Source organism: Chaetura pelagica, unplaced genomic scaffold, assembly GCF_000747805.2.
Source record: "Chaetura pelagica isolate M959 unplaced genomic scaffold, ChaPel_1.0 scaffold1048, whole genome shotgun sequence".
Lineage (NCBI taxonomy): Eukaryota > Metazoa > Chordata > Aves > Apodiformes > Apodidae > Chaetura > Chaetura pelagica.
In genome coordinates this window covers 165804-179843 of record NW_009954300.1, presented here as the reverse complement: position 1 = coordinate 179843, position 14040 = coordinate 165804, and positions in this window count along the sequence as shown.

The window sequence follows — 14040 nt, the reverse complement described above, 5'->3', positions numbered from 1 at the left end:
GGGGTCATCCTAGCAACGAGGGGACGCCGACGGGGAGCTCCAGAACGCTCCTGGGCCCCACCTGCAGTGGGGCACCCCACTGGTGACCCCTTCCCTTAGGGAACCTCTCCCGCGGCGGGTGCCAGCGTTGCACCTCGCTGCCGGGGTGAGTGAGGGTCTTCACAGGGCAGTCGGCAAAGATGGTTTCTTCTGCGAAACGTGTTGAAGATTGGGTTGGGTGCTTCCGTGGGCCGGCTCCCCCGGGGGAAGGGGAAAGGCTCAGGGAAACGACAAAAGTGGGTGAGCACTCGTGGTCTGGTGAAGTCCAACACACAGCCCTGTGGCACAGGGTTTGTTAACACAGACCTGCAGGACAGTCATTCATCAACACTGCTAAGTCACAGGAGAGATGCTCCACTCCATCATCTTTGTGGCCCTTCATTGGATTCTTTCCAGTATCTTCCATGTCTCTCTTGTACCAGGGAGCCTGAAACTGGACCCAGCATTCCAGCTGTAGCCTCACCAGCATTGAATTCAGTGGAAGATCACCTCAGGTTGCTGGTAGGACTTTGTATGATGAAGCCCGGGACACAATTCACCTTCTTCACAGCAAGAGCACGTTGGTGGCTGATGTTCAACCTGGTGTCCACCAAGATCCCTAGGTCCTTTTTCTGGGAAGCTGCTTTCCATCTGGATGCCCCCCAAGCCATACATCAGTGCATGGGGTTGTTCCTCCACGTGTGAAGGACTTCGCACCTCTTGTAGAACTTCACAAGGTTCCTGTGAGCCTGTTCCTCCAGCCTGTTGACGCTGAAATATTCACAGCATCACTGGGATTGGCTTCGCATCCCAACAAAGCATATCCGGGGTGAATTTGAACAACCCAGTCTTTGCACCAGTTGAGCCCTTCACGAGAGTCACCAGCTTGCTGAGTCCACAGCATCGTGTCTGCCCACATGGCTCTGCTACACTTGCAACGCTATAGCACCATTGTGTCAGCTGTTGTGAAATGCCACATCCCTCTAGACCACGATTCCCGATACTTTGGAGATGGCTGTCACAGGTAGAGTGTCTTGCTAGGTTCCTGGCTTCTTTCAATTGAACCAGAGCTCTTTCCAGCACTCAGAAACAACAAGGTATTACAACAAGGTATTAGCAAGGGCAGAATTGGTTTAACCTTCCGTACAAATCCTGCTTGGGGTTTGATTAGACTGCTAACTAATTACTTTCTCTCAGCATTGGAAAAAGGTGAGGAATAACATTTTTCTTCATAGACAGTTTTTGTTCTGTAATTAATCTTTCCATGTAGCACAGGGAAATTTTTTATTCTCAACTTAACAAGAACCTAAATTGGAATGTCTGGAAAGCCAGTCAAAGAGGAGTCAGAAATTATGGGTATGAAATTATTCCTCACTGCCAGTGGAAATAAATGCATTTTCTTCACAGTATAATTTAGCTTGTGTTCATGGGAAACTCAAGAATATTAATCCAAATAACCATTTTAAGGGGATATTAACAAAGCTATCTTAAATCTTCATGCAGACAGTCTCAAAGTGCAGCCATATTCTAAACCAGCTTTATAAATTACCCATTTTTAAAAGAAATCCTTTCCCAAGATGATGGTCTTAGTGCCGTTTTTAATCAGATTCATTTTGCAGCATACTTTAGAGCACAGTTGCACAGGCAGATTGATTTAACTGAGGGAGGTGTCCTATAATGGAGAGAAACCCAGATGCTTGTCATCAATGGTCGTAACCTTTTTCCTGAAATTGCAGACATTTCTGGCATATAACTCAAAAATCATTAAGACAGAAATAGGGAATTTTCAGAAAGAGATAAATGAGTCACTGTAGCTACAAGTGAAAAGACAGATTAGCATATTTTTGTGTTAATCCACATTTATTAACGATTTTGGCTTTTTTTTATTCCAGTATGGACAATACCATTTCACAACATGGGATGTAATCTCAGTTTTCCAACTTCATTATGAGTTTTTGGCAGTGGAACACTCTCCTTTTAATACACTACAAAGTCATCTCAAGAAAATCCATGGTAATTGGCTATCTTTCAGTAATTTACAATAGCTCAGTACAGTAATAACAATGATAATAAAATTAATCATCCTCTGGAAGTGCATAGCTCTTCATTTAATCATACTACTGCTTATAAGCCTTAATTATCACTCATGGCACTCTGAGTTATTTGAATGTCATGGTTGGGGCCCAACACAACAACAAAGACACAGCCCCGTGGCCACTCACTCAACCTCCTCCTCCCCAAAACACACACTGTGGGATGGGGAGGACAAAGCCCAGCTAGAAGAAGCTCATGGGTTGAGACAAAGCACAAGGAGGGATCTTCACTGATTAAGGTCCTGGGCAAAACAGACTCAATTTGGGGAAAAATAACAATTTAATTTCACACCAATCAAACACACACAGGACACAGACAACACACAGAGCAGGGCTTGCATATGTTACCCCACCCCTCCCTTCTTCCCAGGCCCAAATCACTTTGTTCCCGGTTTCTCTCCCTCCTTCCCCCCAGCGGCACAGGGGGACAGGGGATGGGGTTTAGAGTCAGTTCACAGGCTGGTGGTTCCTGCTGCTCCTTCCTCCTCAGGAAGAAGGATTCCTTACAGTCCTTCCCTGCTTCCCCACGGAAAAGCCTGGGCTTCCCACAGAGTCACGGGCTCCTTCGGGAACAACCAACTCCCCTGGTGCTGGGCTCTTCCACAGCTGCATAATCAGAATCCATTGGCAACAAATCCGAGTCCACTGGCCAAGTTCACCCCCCTGGCGCCTTCAGGGAATGTTCCACCACGTTTGTTCCTCCCCGAGTGCAGGGGCACAGCTGCCATCTCGCCATGGGTTGCAGGGAAACTTCTGCTTGGGCACCTTCTTCCCCTTCCTCACCAACCACCGGCAATGCTCTGCCTTTCACCTCTCCAGCACAGCTCTCTTCTCTCTAAGTGCTCGCTCTGCTCAGGTCTTATCTCCGGCCTTTCGTATGTTAATCTTAAAAGCGCATCTATTTTCCCTCTAATGGCTCCTTGGCTGGGTTTGGATCAGGGGGATCTTCTCAGCTTCTTCATGACCCACCTCTGGGGTCCTTCCCCCATTACCAAAAGACTTGCCAAACCAAACCAGCACAGTAAATAAATAAATAATTACTGCCTTTCTTTAAGAGATGAATAAAATGAAGCAGTGGATTAAAATTGATTGATTAAGATGTGTAGACTCGATGTCTTAACTTTCTTTAGATATTAATTTCTAACTATCATTCTAGAAATACAGAGAATGTCTAGATTGGAACAGAGAACAGGAAAAAATGTCTGTATTTTTTGTTCCAAATTATTTGTTAGAATTTCTTTTCTTTATAGAATTCTTGAGAAAAGGGAGCAAACTACCCACTGACAAGCTACTGCAGGGCCAGGTAAAAATTCTCAAACGTATTTTAGCAGCAGACTTTGATACATTCAAACAACCCTTGAATCCATAATAAAAATAAAAATACACAAAGAAGTGTGCTTTGTGATACAGAAAGCACTCCTAGAAGATATTTTAGGAGAAGCAGTTTAACATTTGTTTTCGCATTTGGGCATGTAATCTCTATGTGATCCACATAACCATTCAAACTGTGCATCACTTATATCATCATTGCCTTGTTATTAATTAATGTTGATAATAGTTTTACTGGTGATCACTACTGTCTGGAGGGCCAATAACAGGCTCTTAGTCAAAAATCAAAAAGTCTTTGGTTTACATATCTAAAGTGAAAATATTCGTTGCTAATCTTGATTTTATTTCGTTTTAGTTTTTCTCTGATTCTCTTTGGTCAGCTTAAGCCATCTGCTTAGGAAGAATATCTTTACTGGAATGGGCTGCCCAGGGAGGTGGTTGAGTCACCATCCCCAGAGGTATTTAAAAAATGTGTAGATGTGGCACTTCAGGACATGCTCTAGTGGGCATGGTGGGTTTTTTTCTACATTAACGGGTGGACTTGGTGATCTTAGAGGTCTTTTTCAACTGTGAGTAGTCTGTAATTCTGTGTTCTGTGACCTTTGGAAAACAGAGACACGATGGTAGCCCCACTGTGTTGCCTTCAGCAATTAAGCCAGTAAGGTGAGAAATCAAATGGGAGAAAGAAGTCTAGACAGAACATGCAGGTTTTGAAAACTGAATATGCTACTTGATCTGCACTAGCCAACTGGTATGTTTTCAGTGAAAACTATATGTTATGAAAGTTGTAAAATTATCAGATAGTGCATCAGTCTGGTAGTATATGCTGAATGTAATGCCAACACAGGAAATACATTGCTGGAGAACAGGGCTCTCACACATCATAGACCATGTCATCTTGTAATAGTGATCACACTGTTTCCTGAGGCACTCTGTTTTAAAATACTGAGACTGCTAACAAAATGTGAATTTAATTAATTTGTCTCAAACCAGACAATTTTTAAAGCCTACTAACAATTATTTAATAACGTTAATAGTTAAATATTATTTCTTGATACCAAGTGTTAGCAAGCATGTCAGCTCAAGAATTCTTTTCATGATACACTCCAGCCTGTGTGTTCCATTTGTGGCTGTAGCTACACTTCATTTCAACACAAACACAGTCCCTGGTATTTGCTGAGGTTTTGACCCTATATCTGATCCGCATTATTATAAAGTCTTTCATCAAAATACAATAATATTTAAGGCAATCTCATCCTCGGTGAACCTGCAATGGCTCCAGGTGGATGAGTAGGTCATTTTCTGGTATTTAAAAATTATCTTTCAGAAATCCAGTGGCTTACTTCATGTTTTTATTCTCACAGAGGCACATACATCTTATGGACGCTATCAAACACCAATTGCATTAAATGTTTTCCAAAATATACAAATGCCCGAAACATTCATCATAAAGTCAAAAAGTCAGAGTTTAAAAATCATCCACATTCGATCCCCATTCCCCTCAGCTACCTTTGGAAGGCTCCTCCAGATACGACATTTTAGCAGGTTAATCTTTTATTAATTTAATTAAAACCATGCTAAACCCTCGTGCGGCCACTCACTGCAGTCTGTGTGTGGTGGTGTATTTCAGTTTATTTTATACTGGCTCCTAGTCAGTTTAAGCTCAATGAGCCATTGTTAGCCACATTTAAGAGTACCTACATAAGGGTTACCACTGGTTTAATTAACGCCATCTGATTAAGCCAGGACTTTCACTGTTCATTAGCATTCTCTTATCTGCATTTTGAGGCCTAAGGTTTTGACACTCGAAGCCTAAAGTTAAAGTCCCAGCGCATTGTCTGGAGGGAGCCGCTCAGGGCTTAGCATTTGCAATTCATGGCCTGAGCGATTCATTATTCCCTTGCAGGCAATGAGAGCTGCAAATGTCCCATCACTTTGGAAGAGTGGTCATTATTTAGAAGTGTAAATGAAGATGCCAGAGGCTAACTTGAAGTTCCGTCTGAAACAAAGACTGGCGTTTTTAATTTCTGGACTGTAGCAGTGGATTGGTTACATCGTAACACAGAAATACCACCTTTATCCTCAACGTGTTACAGAACTACTTCTCCCTTCATATTCCTCATACTCTCCACTCCATTTCTAGCTTCTTCCTGCTCGTCCCTCCCTGACTGAAAGCTGAATCACTGACATTCCTGCTCGGTTGCTTCCTGCCAAATGAGCCGGTATTTCCAAAAGCACCACTTCCTCCCGTTGACTAAGACGTTGTGATGCAGGTTTGCTTTGCTTGCTGCGTGTTCTGTTTTGTCCCATAATGGTTATAATATTCAACAATGTAGTTACAAAGTGAACACGATAATCTGCAGATCGTGATGTGCACGTGCAATGTACAATAGCAGAGGGAAAATAAATCAGGAAAGAAACAACAGAGAAAACTGAAAAGCTGAGACTGCCGGACTAATATAAAAATGATCAATAATGCAGAGTTGAACCATTGCTGAAGATGGTTGACAGATACAACCTGTATTTGCATTAAATTTGGAGGAAAAACAAATAAATCTCCAGTCTGTCTCACCAAGGCAGAGACTGCAAAATGGCCTCCCTGGTGTCAGGCATTTCCTGCACAGCTCTTGTGCCAGGAGAGGCTACAACACATGGAGAGTTGGCCAATTATATAGAAGTGGAAGGATTAGAAAGGCATTAGAAAATGAGCAGAGAAAAACAAGTATATTGCAAGGAAATGGCTCACCCGATGGGAAACTAAACCAGACACAGTTTAAACTGCTAAAGTGTCTGATGTAGATCCAGCTCTCAGGCTGGATACCAGCATTTCATCCATTTACCTCCGTCAGTATTAGAAAAGTTTTAGGACTAGTTTCCATGGTGGTCCTCTGGGAGTCCTGATTAAGGTGAAATTAATCTACACTTATCACAGGTGTAGATATATTTTCAGTCAAAACTGATAATTTCCTTTAGCCAGTCTCTTATTTAAATTGACTGCCATCAGCTATCCTAACCCTAACGCAGAAGTGGAGAGATTTATAGCAAAACCAAAGTGGGCATTTTTAAATCAGTTCAGCTCCCATGCAGCCTTCTCCTGTCCTTCCTTGTGGACTATCTCCCAGTACTTCAGCTTTCCTAAAAGTCACTCACCACTTTGTATTTGTGGACAAATCCCTCATTCCTTCCACTTTGAAGAGCATCTCCAGGTTTTGATCCAGAGATGGACCATTTTTTGTAAAGAATACATTATTTGCAGCAGTATGGCATCTGCTGATATTAAAGATGAACAAACTGAAACTAGGCAAAAGTCTTCACTGGGAAACTGGATATTCAGCTCCTAGTAACAGACTAGAGCTATTGGTTATCTGGTGCATTCACGTTCAACTTCTAACTCTCCCATCATCACACATCAATCCAATTATGGCTAATGTAGTGTAGGATTCCTTTAGTATAATTCATTGGCACTACTGCATTTTGTAGAGCTGACTAATCATGCTCTGGTAGAAAAACATAAATCATGGTCTCCCAAAAGTGTTGTAAGCCCTGAGCTGTTGCCTACTTTGCATTTACCACCAAAATACCTATTCTGAAAATTCTGACATCTCTGCCAAGATACAATTTTTTTTTAAATTTTGAAAATATCTTCAGGACAAAAATCTTCTTTCCTACCCAAGCTCAGCTGACATTAAAATGTACTTCACCATGTCTACAAGTTCCTGCATTTGAACTGCAAAGCTCTGTAAGACAACAGGAAGGGTGTCAGGGGCAGCATGGGCAGGCTACTCCACCAGGAATGGCATGGAGACCAGGAGCTGAGGGTGAAGGTGAAGCAGGCAGGAGCATTGCTTTCCCAATATGGTGTTGGGAAGTTGAGTTGGCAAGTCCAGCTCAGGAACAGGTCTGGAAGCAGTGATGTGAGTCAGCCTCAGGCCACTGACCAGCCAGGAGGTCTGCCATGAAGAAGCAGGTTGGTGGACAAGCCAGGTAGTGAGGTCCAGCTGCAGAGTAAAGGTCTAGGTCAGAATGAGAAGGTCCAAGAAGAGGTGCAGACACAGCTGCTACACAGCTTCAGGTGGTGCAAGCAGTGCCTGGCAAAAGAGCATTAACTTAAAAGCAGCTCCCATGGGAAGGGGGAACATCTCCCCTCTCTTCATTTCCTTTGCAACAGCTCTCACCAGTGAAGAGACTGAGCTTGGCTCAGCCAGCAAAACTCCTTGGAGCTGGGGGAGGCCCTGAGGGCTCTGACAGTGGCGTATTGGGATAGACTAGAGGTCCTTCTGTGATGGTGGCCAGCTGTAGAGATTAACTGGCTTCACCCTCTTTGTTTTGCATTGTAGGCCAGGCACTCTCACTGAACAAGAAGCTCTTTCACTCCCCTACCCAGACTAAGTTCCAAGAGAGCCTTGGCCTTTCTTTTTGGGTCTCTACAAACTCTGGCAGCATTTCTATAATCCTCCCAATTAACCAGACCCTTTTACCACATATTGTAAATTTCCTCCTTCCATTTCAGTTTCTCCAGGAGCTCCCTGCTTATCCATGCACGTCTCCTGCCTCCTCTACTTGATTTTTTTTTTTTTCAAGGGAATACAATTATCTTGAGCTTGGAAGAGGTATTATTTGAATACTGACCAGCTCTCTTGGGCCCCCCTTACCTTCCAGAGCCCTAGCCCACAAACAGAAGAGCTGAAGGGAAAGTATCATCTGATATCATCATCAGACATCCTTGCAGAGCATTTCCATAGAAACACAGAATACAGAAATGCATCCAGATGGGTTTTGACATGTCATGGTCACTACAGCCAAGACTGCCCCCAAACTTAACATCTGCAACTAGACCTTCTTTACTTATTAATACAAGGTCCAACATTGCAGCAGAGATAGACACAAGGAGGAGAAGAACCAACACCACTATGGCTGCAGCGCTTGGTGCCCCCACCACCAGCATCAACAGTGTGAGAATTGCCACCATCATCTGATGTTTCATCTCCAATTATGCTTGGGAAGAGCCAATCTTCCTTTCTCTAATGGATAAATGAGTCCAGGAGATACATTATTTAAGTAAAAAGGCATCAGTAGTAAAGGAGAGGAGACTAAAATAGAAAATATCAGTATGTGACTATAAATCCATGGTGCAACCCATTGAATACTGTGCAGGTCTTATCAATAGCTTTGGTACAGCAGACCTAGAAAAGTTAAGGGAATTAAATTTAACATGGTGAAGAAGCAGTGGGACAGTTTCTGTACAAGGAATGAGTGCTTGGAAGTTTAGCTGGTGAAAAACAGTTTTGTGGCAGTGGGAGAAAATTATGAGTGCATGGAAAAGACAAATGGGAGATGGTTATGTGCTGTCTCTTATAACACAAGACCTAGAAGGCATAAAATCATGCTCTTACAAATGACAAAACAGTGGCAAACAAATGAGACATTTTTCATGCAGTGCACAGTGCTGTGGAATTAATTGCAAGACGCCATGGGCTTCAAAGCTTACTTGATTCAAAGAACAATTAGAGAAATTCATGACTGAAAATAATCTACCAAGCTCTATTAAAATATATCATACCTCAGGACCAGGCCTTGGTCTGGACCTGCTAGTGAGAAGCCTGGTTGTCTCCCCAGGATTAAGGCCAGAGGATAGCCTGAACATGCTGATCCTCCTTCAGGTACCTAAGTGGCAGCTGCTGTACTGACAATGATGAAAACAGTAATTAACATTACAGGGCTAGATATAATTATGGTTTTGAAGGAAAATACAACAGGGTGGACCTAATTTTAGGGTGGGATGAATGGCAGAGACAGGGGCCCAGGGTTCCCTTCTAATATGTGAAAACCAAACCCTACAAGGAAACTTGTGAGTTTTTTTAAGAACTTTGCATTTGTTAATTTAAAAATTAATAAATACTGGTAAAAGGCACCTGTAACAATTGCTGTTACCCATAAGAGGCCTCAAAAGCTATAATTAGAAGTGGGGAGGGGAAGAATAAAAGGAGATTCTTACCATAACCAGTTTTAACAAGGTGTTACATGTCAGACAAAGTAGTTTAACAAGAGGAAATAGAAACCTAGAAGGCTGATTTAAAAGTCCAACTTGTCATTATGCAGCAAGTGAACGATGCAATTGCATACTTATTTTAGGCATCTAAATTAGATGCTGAAATGCCCATGAAAAATGTGTACAGCTTCAATAAAAGGAAAAAAAAATAAATAAAAAAAATAAAAGTGCCCTTCTAGCTTCAGATGCTCTGAGTTTATGTTTAAAACAGACTAAGGTAGGTCGTGCACATGCCCAGGATGGCATTCTTGTATTTTTCCAGGCACTGATGTACAGTGTTGTCTTGGTTTAGCCAGGATGAAGTCAATTTTCCTTTTACTGATTTTTTTTTCCTTCAGTAAGCTCTCTTTTAGCTAGCAGCAAGTGTTCCAGCTAGTGGACTGATAACACTGGAATGTTTATGTTACTGCTGAGATTCCAAGGTCGCACGGCCAGCTCAGGCACTACCAGGAGAAGGAGAGTTGTATCTATGACCCCCTGTAGGAGGCTGGACTAGACAGGCAGCAAAATTGGCCAGAGATATTCCATTCTATATATCTACGTAAGCTCAGAGGAAGGTCACAGAAGACAACTTCCTTCCTGCTTCTCCTTCCCTTCTCTTCTGTCCATGGCCGGTGTCCAGGGACTCCGTGCATCCATCACTGTTGATCCCCAGGACGCCCGTGCATTCCTGACCCTCATCACTCTCCCCTCAGCTCCTCTCTGCTCTGCTGCTCCCTCCAGCAGCTCTGGGACTTTTGGGGGCTGTTCACTGCTCAGGAGATGGTGTGGGAGTTGCTGGGGGTTGGAGGAGGCAAGAGGCTTTTGCACATTCCTGCACACATTTGAATATGTACATATTTTCTTTTATCATTAGTTTTTAATTAAAGCTGTCTAGTTTAATTTTCAATCCAGAAAAGTCTCTCTCCATAATTTTATCTCTCCTTCCCTACTTGGGGGAGGGGATCAAGAACACTGTTGTTTCTGGTTTAATTGCTGATCCTGAGTCAAACCATGACAAGTGCACAGTTGTACATTTTCTACGCATTAGCTGTACTGAGGTGACACAAGGCAATCCTTCTGGATCCACTACAAGCAGGAAAACTACTAAAACCCAGTAATGGGACAGTCATCACACTTCACCCAAGATAAATGGACATCAGGATCAGCACAAAGCAAAGGGAGAGCAAGAGAGATACCACACTGAAGAGATGCCTGTCACTTCCCTAAAGATTGGCAGAATGGCAGGTGCTGTAGAGATATTCACTCTGGTTACCTGTAGGAGACACTGGGAAGTCTTGGAATCCTGTGCATCAGAACAGGCAGATGTGTCCTGGGCCATCTACCTGTGTGCAGTAAACCTCCCTACGCCCAGTGTTGCTCTGAAACTAAGGCCACCCTTAGGATACTGTGCCTCAATTGATGCCACAGAGCTGCAATCCAGTTTTGAGGTCAGTGTACACATTTGTAGGTAGCTGGTTGCTGCTGGCTACTGACTGCTTGCAGATTCCAGTAATATCAAGGTTATTTTATTAACACTGAATTTCTTAATCGATATATGTGGTTATGTGACATGTGGCTGTATGAGCACTTGCAAAAAGCACAAATTAATTTTAAAAAAAGTGCATTGAATCCAAACCATAAAACAGCTGCCTATCTTCAGGCATCATAAAACAGACATCAGACTAACAGTGATAGGACAACTCACTAAGAAGGAGTGGGAATATGACCTCTTCATTGCACAGTGTTATATTCCTCCTCTGAAGTCTGAAATGTCCTCATCTGAGTTTGTCACTGCAAGGCAGTGAGCACAAGACATTCCCTATTTGTGTTACCATCCCTGCCCAGCCTGTATGAGTCATTTACCTCCTAGCTGCCTGTTGGACATCACTGATGCCTTAACCTCACCTCTGTGTATAAAATCCTTCCTTCTGGTACGTACTTTGGAGGTCACTGCATGCAGCAGCAATATAGATGACACTGGCTTTACCAGTGGTGTAGACAAAGCCATCCTGCCTTTGTCCCAGCCACACGCTCTCCTGTCACCACAGGATGGTAAGTTCTGTTCCCCCATGCAGGACAGCTCGCCTGCCTGTGCTGACCTGCATCTGGGACTGAAGGCAGGAGCATGTCCATGTGGAAAGTCCATCGCTGAGTGTGTCAGCAAGCTACACCCACTCCAAACAAGCCACGCCAAATGGCAGATATTTTCTCTGTCTAGAGGGAAACAACCAGCTTCTGTACTTTCCTTTTTTTCTTTCCTCTGGGAGAAAAAATCAAAAACTTTACAGCAGGCTTCTCTTCAGTTTAAGCCCACCAAAAAAGCACCCAAGAGCCACGTCTCCCAGCAGTCCCTTGCACTGAGACTCCCAGAAAGTTTCAGCTTTTCCTATTGGAAATATGTTGTTGTGCCCTCACTTGTATTTGGGGTTTCTTCCTAACCAGTGAAGGGGGCCAAGACCACCTGCAACTTAGCAGATATAGCCACTCTTTCATGGCCAGTGACTGGGAAAAGGAAGGCAGGGAGGGCCAGAGCTGTGCAGCCACCAGCTCCAAAAGGTCAGGTTAGGCTTCTACCTACCCATACAGATTTTATGGAAAACTTTTTAATCCAATGAGGCTTTTTTTTTTTTTTAATTTGGTTGTTCGGTTTGGGTTTTATTTTTTTATTCTAAATTCATTCAAAACTTATTAATGGCGGTCTAACTTTTTAAATTTCCATATTTCAACTTAAATCTATAGTTTTTTTAAAATATTCACTTGCTTCAGAAAAGCCCAGTGTTGAAACTAATTAATCTTGCTGACTGCATACCATTCAGCTTCATATTGTTTTCCAGAAACCGTGACTACTTCTTTTGCAAATAACATTTCCCATAAGTCAGCACACAGTTCTGCTGGTATGCTTTTCTTTCTCTTTTAAAAAATATGGTATAACTTGATCCCCTTCTCATGTTACTGGAAAAGTATTTATGTTTCATAACCATTTGGCTTCTTTTACTGAACTTGGTATTTGCTGTATCCATTTTGCTAATATCTTGACTAGGATGTTTCCATCTGAATTTAATAATAACTTTGTCCTGTGCTCTGCTTTCCTGTGTTAGGGTTAACTATTATTTTATGAGCTTGAATAGAAGCCAGCTCATCAGCTCCCCATCAGATCTGTTGGTGTCGTGAGGGTGCAGAGTTTTACCATCCTCCATGGTGACACCTTGGTAGATAATATTTTGTCCTAGATATCCCATTGTGTCTAATAACTGGAGTGACAGCAGCCTTCGTTTAAGGGTTTTTAAAGTTTTTTTTACCTAGGAAGCTGTGCAGAGAAGGTGGCTGCACAGAGGCAGAGAGTTTGAGGAAAAAGGCTAGGCTGGGTGCAGGAGAGGAATTTACCATTTCCAAGTTGATGTTCAGCATCACACATGGCAGGCTCAGTATTTTTGTTATCACTCATGCAGCCCTTCATGCTTGGGGTGCTGGCAGAAGAAACAGAGTGCGTAAGTTTCTCGAATCTAGCCAATGTACAGCTAGAGTTTTAGCTAGGGAGAAGGGAGAGTGCAGGGCTGATGGAAAGGTCTCACAAAAGCACACGCAGAGCTCGTGCTCCTGGGTTTGCATATAAAGCAGGGAAACGTTTTGCAAGAAATGGAGTCAGGAAGGCAGAAAATATGGAAATTAAAATGGAGTCGGGGGGATTCACACTGCTGGAAGATTACAGCTGCCAAAAGGCCTGAACAAGCCCCAGCATCAGCAGCCCTGTCAAGCAATGCAGGGTCCTCAGTGCAGCTTTCAGGCTGACCTGGTTTGTGAGAGAGACTGGGACGTTAGAGGCCTTAGGATGTGAGTGGTCTCAGCAGCCTGTGCAGTGCCTGGATACACAGGTTTTGCTGGCCTCCCCCAGGTGTAACCCCTGCCAGAGGCAAGCTGGAAAGTTGTGGGAGACCCTATGTCCACCTCTGAGCTCCTTAACGAGAGCTGTCTGCTGAGCTCTGCAAAGCCTGGGCTCTGAATGCAGCGGGCAGCTGGTGGGCTGCCCTGGCACAGGCACCTCCGACAGACCCAGCTCCTCCTTGGAGCCTGTCCTGGGCAAGAGAAGTCACTGTCCTGCTCCTCTGTCATGTCCGGCAGCACATTTAGGTGCTTACATGTCACCTGTGGTTTCTGTGGTGGCTTGGTGAGATGTGAAAGCTCTGCTAGTGCTCACTTTGGAGGACACTGTAGCTGTAGCACAGCTAAAGTCATGTCGCCGACTCCTTTCCATAAACACACAAATACTTGGCACTTCCACGCCCTAAAGGTCTTAAATTAATCCAGTTATGAATTAATTGACAGGACAGAAGCGCCCCGTGGGTAACTCTGGTGTGTAGCACTGTTCTGCACACCCCACGGACGAAGGGGAGGCAGAAGGAGACGGGAAGCCAAAGCCTTTCCTCGCAGTCACGCCCCAGATCCAGCGGCTCCGAAGTCTCCTCATGAAAACTGCCTTCCATTTTCATTTCCAAGGGACGCGGGAAGACGAGGGACGAGGACACACTCCTCACAACTCCGGACGGAGGCTCCCCCGGGTTCCCCGGGCCG